Raw genomic sequence first — 6,221 nt, 5'->3', positions numbered from 1 at the left:
GGCAACGGTGAATACCGCAGTCGACGGAACGATGAGATGTATGAGATATACGGATATGGATGAAAATACTCCGGCCCTGAGAATAATCGACACAGAACCCGCCGCAGGAAGAAGAAGAAGATATCCACTCCTTTGGAAAGACCAGGCGGAGAAAGTTTGGCTACACTTGGAATTTCCAATTGGAGCCAGACAGCGAAAAGCAAGAACGATTAGAAGAAGAAGAAGAAGTATAATGCTTACATCCAACAGGAAATTGAAGCAAATATAGACCAAAACATTCCAATAGTTCATACATCGTGTTCCAGAGAGAAGCTTATATGTTGCTACTGCAATCTATGTCCCATTCTTAATGGTTTTGGTGACAAGGTATGGATTAAAGATAATACATACAGACAAAAATCTGTCCTACTTGATAATATAGACAGCAAACTTAACCTCAATCTGAAATTGGCGTCAAGCTCAGGATTCCTAAAGAATGACGACGCCTCATAGACTTCGTAACGGTACTCCATCTGTTAACGCAAATGACCAAAAGTGGTCTATGCATGGCGCATTATTTTGCCAGACTAACCTAATCTTTCCTCAATCTAAAATTATGAATCGAAACTGAACTTCGGTGTAAGTACGAGAGTGTTCTCTTCGCTACTCGATGTTTTTTTTCCATGTTCCGTCCACATAGCTACAATTGATATTTTACAAGTGGTAATATTAATTATTGAAAAAGCCTACGGAAAGCCCTTGTAAAATAATGAAAGACAGTAACACTCTCTCGGACTTCTACGAAGTGGATTGCGAATTTAAAGATGTTGGCGAGCTTGGTAGCAAAACAATCTACAGATTAGTCGTAACAAGCAACTAAGACTACAAAAGTGTGGTTTCGTTAAAAGGTCGATCCTAACAGTGATCTAACTTGGACAACTTATAGACAATTCGTTTTGCTACCTAGAATTATATATAAAATTTATCATAAAGACCCACAAAAATCGGCGCTTTAAGCCGACTACAAATTTGTTGAGGTTATTAATCTCAGTTTCGGCTATGTCTCCTGGTTTGCCAATGGTATGACTGCCGAGATTTTTCAAACTTAGTCATGAAAATGTTGTACAATGGATTTCCTGCATTTTTCCACCTTACCTTCTTCCATACAACTTTGAAAGTTTGTGTCCTACCGAATTTTTGGCCATCAATGCCCACTGGACAATGTCCAGTAAGAACTACAATGACTGCAAGAAGATGAACTTTGTTAGGGGAAAGTAGTTCAGTAGATCTCCTATGCTCCACTCTAGGCCAGAAGGATTTTGCAGTCATGCCGAGACTTCTTGTCAACCAACCAGTACAGACTCCAACGTATGCGGTAAGATGAACTTTGCTAAGGATGCTATGTTTAACTCTAGGTCAGAAGAATCTCGCAGTCACGAAGAGACTGCTTGTCAACCAACGTATCATAAGTTGAAACGGGGTCTCAACTCGCTTTCATTCCGAAATGAGCGGGGTAAGAGTGCTGTTGCTAGCTGATGGGCTGTGCAGTCTTCAAAGATTCCGCTAGGACCAGGCACCCAAAAGAGTTTGATAATGAAATAGTTTTCTGCTGTATCTAGTGAGGTTAGACACGCTTTGACTAACATTGAGCGCACAGTATGCAAGCTCAACGCTAGTAATATCATTCCGCTGTCGGAGTGAAAGCTCACATCGCTAAAAAACGCTTCACTTCGGAGCAGTAAGTCTACTGCTTCCTTAAAAGCAGCGCCACTTCTGCCTGGAAGACAGTATGACTACAATTTCTTAATAAAATTTGTGGACGAAAGCTTATATATTTTTTTATTAAGCCCTTTATGTGTGTCTGAAATCCAAGCTCTTTCTTAAAGAGTTTTTAATTTTAATAGCTTTTTTTTAGGTTCTGAGTGTTAAAATTTTCTCAAGTTTGTGACTAATCGAACTTCGCTCGGTGGAACTCATAAACTCCTACCATAAGAATATACATATATGTATATAGTATATGTATGTATATGAGTGTATCTACTTATTTATGACTTTCGTCTCTCGGTGCACATCGTTCATCTGCTGTACAATTATCGATCGCTCGCCCAACTTCCAGCAACCGAGGTTGTCTTTTACCAAGAAACGTTATATAAACACAAAAAAAGTACATATCTACAACAGAGCAGTGGCGAGCTTGCATAAACTCATTCGTGCTTGTCCTACTTGGTCCTCTACAACCTTTATGTATTTGTTGTTTATGTACGACTGTATGTAGCCACTCACACTTCCTGTACATCTCTACAAACTTATTTTATCAACTTCACCCTCCAGCAAAAGTAAATAAAGCAGCCCACACGTTGAAGTTGGAATAAAAAGCCAAACGAGCGAAACCGAAAACTAAACGGAAACACAACGGGAGCGGGCCGCGGCGCTCAGTGGCAGCATGAAACTTCATCAGGCGATTTAGTGATGCCTCACCTGCCATTCTCAAAGCACTGTTATATGTTGTCCACCCCCAATTAGGCTGTGTCTGTTTGTGAGTGTGTGGGTTTGTGCAATGTTGACAAGCCAGAAAAGCACGCAAGGATACTGACAGCGCCGCGCTGCTGCCACTTTGACTTGCAACTATGTTATGTCTGTATGTACAAATGTTTTGCGGGAACCGACGTAAGCACTCAAGCAGGGCGCTGAGAGCACAGTCCGGGGACAAGCGAGTTATCTGAAGTCGCAGCGTCGGGGTGGTTGGCCGTGTTTGCGTGGGCGTTTGTGGGTGTTCGTCCATTCTGTGTCTGTGTTTGCGTTTGTGGGCTGCGTGGCTGGAAGCAGCCCTGCAACCAGATTCAAGTTACCTGATATCTGCGCGCAGTCTGCAGCCCTAGCGCTGCTATCTCAGCGTCGGTGCGAGGCATAAAATTGATAGTTTGTTTATTGTCTGGTGACTAGGTACACATATCTACGTAATAGACTTGTCTATACATATGTATATGCCGAACGGTAAATATAATGCACGTGTGTATTTGTGGGATAGTTTTTTTTTCTTTTTTTTTTTTTTGTTTGCGACGCACTCTCTGCTCGCCTGGGAGGGTTGAGAAAATCGATAAAAACACAGAATGACTCTCGTTCGTTAGTATCCTCTTTTGTATCCTTTTAACTAAAACGTGTGGCTGGCAAACGAGTGCTTTTTTGATTTTTATCTTGTTTGGCTAGAAGGGGGTGTACATTTAGTTACAACTAAGTTCCAAATTAATTTGATGGTTAGGCCTTTTATTACTAAGAAAACATTTACTACTGCAACATATGTGGTTGTAAGGACAGTAATTTTGCTTTGGGGAGTCTTTAGCCGCTCGCTGGGAATAATTATGTTGGTTGAAAAACTTTCGAATTTTGCATTTCACTTCTGATCCAGCTTATGGTATAGTATTAAAAGAGACTTCTCTTGGCGCTACCCATAATGTATAGGTATAATACGTAGCTTCGGAGTTCTTCGATTCGAAACCGATAGTTGTATTTCATCATTGGAAATCTTTCATCATCGTCATCGTGAGTTTTCAGTTTCAATAAGAGATATTAGTAGGTTCCATCAGACACTCAATTATCTATTTATCACCGCTTCGGTATATCTATAATAGATATGTACTGTTCTTGGTTTCTCTATCTCAGTTCCACCACACACCGGTCCACAGATCCAAAATCTAATACTACACCGAATTCTTTCAGAACGGAAGAGCTTGCATTTATTCAGACAACTTTTCCTTAGCTCAATATGCACTGAGTTTCATATTCTCTTGAACAACTGAACTGTTATCGTTTTCATTTCGACTCGGTTGTTGTTGTGTTGGCAGAAATCAATTCCCAAATAAGTTTACGAAGAACTTTTTAGTTGACGGTATTTTGCCTGAATGTTCTACTTATAGCCTAGCTGTCAAAATGAGGTCTGTTAGAGCTCTACTTTTGTATTTCAGTTGAAGTAGAGGAGGATGGAGTCATGTGTTGAACTTCACGCACGTGAAGAAAGTTTGCCATTTACTTGGGAGCGCCATTTACTTGGGAGTGGCCAGAAACGATTCTTCTGCTCAAGCTGCTCACGACTTCCGGTCTTACACCAAGTATCCTCTGGGCAGCAAAAAAACCTCCGTTTAAAGGCGAGCTAAAAAAACACCCCAATGAAAGAAAGAAAACAGCCTCGAATGAGAGACCTCTCTTCTGATGACGATCACTGCAAACGACTACGATTTAAAGGCATGCACCTGGAATGCCCGGTCCACTAATTGGAAATGTGCCACTGCTCAGCTGGTTGATGTCCTCGTACGAGTAACGGCTGACATCACCGACGTCCAAGAAGTGCGATGGGCGGGACAAGAACCGATACGAGTAGGTCCTTGTAGCATTTACTACAGTGAACATATAAAGGAAAGCAAATTCGTGTGAGTCTTGGCATTCATTCCAGTGGATGAACGTCTATACATAATCCGCATCGAAGCGAAGTTCTACAACATATCGCTGACTTTCGACCACGCCCCCCGGCGGAAGAGATGGACGATGTGACCAAACATGTCTTCTATGAGTGCTTGGAATGCACCTATGAAAGCTGCCCCCGCTACGAAGGCGAAATCGTGCTTGGCGACTTTAACGTCATGGTAGGCAAAGAAGGTATTTTTGGCACAATGGTCGGTAAATTCAGCCTCCACGATGAAACATCTACAAATGGATTCAGGCTGATCGACTTCGCCGGGGCCCGAAATATGGTTATCTGCAGTACTAGATTTCATCATAGGAGAATTCAGCTGGCTCTCTCTGGATCGAAAAGCCACTAACCAGAAGATCCATGTTGTGACAGACGGTAGACACGTTTCCAGTGAGTACGCTCCGAGGTCATGTTGTAGCCAAGATATAAACCCGCCTCTGTGCAGCAAACAACGCACGTCAAAAAACACAGGGAAGGTTCGACCACATCCAAGCAAAGTTTTTAAGAAATCCTCTATTTTTAAACGTCATAACTGTTAGATTAGGTTAGGTAATTGGGCTGATAATGTATTTTGTGAGATCACGAATAATCCCATTTGGAGCTATTCTGTTGTGATGTTCAGAATTCCTAAGTACAGATCAAAGAAACTAAAAACCCTAGAGCCAGTCAAAGATTTATTGAGCCCGCTAATATCTACTCCAGTCAATTCGGTGGCTTCGTAGAAAGCATGTCAACCAAGGTGAAGCTCTTTAGTTTGGCGACAGCTGGACAGTGAAGAAGAAATTGTCATATGTTTCTACGTCATCTTTCTCCTTACGACTTTGACATGTTGCGTCCTTGAAAATCAGTAGCTCCATGGAACCTTGCAAGGAACTAGTAGTTCTCGTTCCCTTTCCGATGAGATTTGATTAAGGGTGTCTTATCTTGCGAACTCATTGAGCTCAAGGTCTGTATATCTGTAGTATAGATCTATCATAATCTAATATTGTTCAAAAAAAAGTAATAAATATTTTTTAAGCACGGTATCTGTTCGGGATTATTTCGGAATCGTTTCTTTCGAAATCGTTTTGGGATTATGTCAGAACTATTAGAATATTTGTTCATCCCCATTTCGGGATCCTTTCGGTACTACTTCAAGACCACTTAAGAACTACATATATCTCCTTCAAAAGACAAATCAAAAGCTTATTGGAGCTGACGGTGAAAATCAGAGATAATTTCAACAGCCGGACGTAATTATGCGCGCTCGTCAATAATTAAATGATAGCGATAATAGTTTACCGACCCCTACCTGCAACCCTGCCCAACCACCATCAGAAAGCATAACCACATCGGATAAGCAAACAATGTGGCAACATTAACGCACTTGAAAACATATGCTCAAATACCGCTAAGCGCTTGCGGCAGCGCAAATTATGTGTGATTCATTGCAGCACTCGGCGGACTTTTACAGTTACCAGCGTGCAGCCATAGTATAGCCCTTTCGGTTGGGTTGGGGTGGTAATTGCAACATATTTGGCGAACCAAACGCTGCCACCAAACGCTGCCACCCCGAAACGAACACAATCAAGGTGTTTCCGCCGACTTGCCATTGTTACAGCTTACCGTTAGCGCTGGCGCTACGTCAGTGTGTTTGTGTTTATGTCAAAAAGTCATTGTAAATCCCACATGACGCAACCGTTGAGTAATGAGCGCCCTGATCTCGTGTCGGCTTGCGTGTTGCCCGCTATTATCTCGTGTCACAACAGCACAACAACAACGACAAATCATAATATAA

Source organism: Bactrocera tryoni, chromosome 4, assembly GCF_016617805.1.
Source record: "Bactrocera tryoni isolate S06 chromosome 4, CSIRO_BtryS06_freeze2, whole genome shotgun sequence".
Taxonomy (NCBI): domain Eukaryota; kingdom Metazoa; phylum Arthropoda; class Insecta; order Diptera; family Tephritidae; genus Bactrocera; species Bactrocera tryoni.
Note: the sequence above shows the minus strand (reverse complement) of the source record.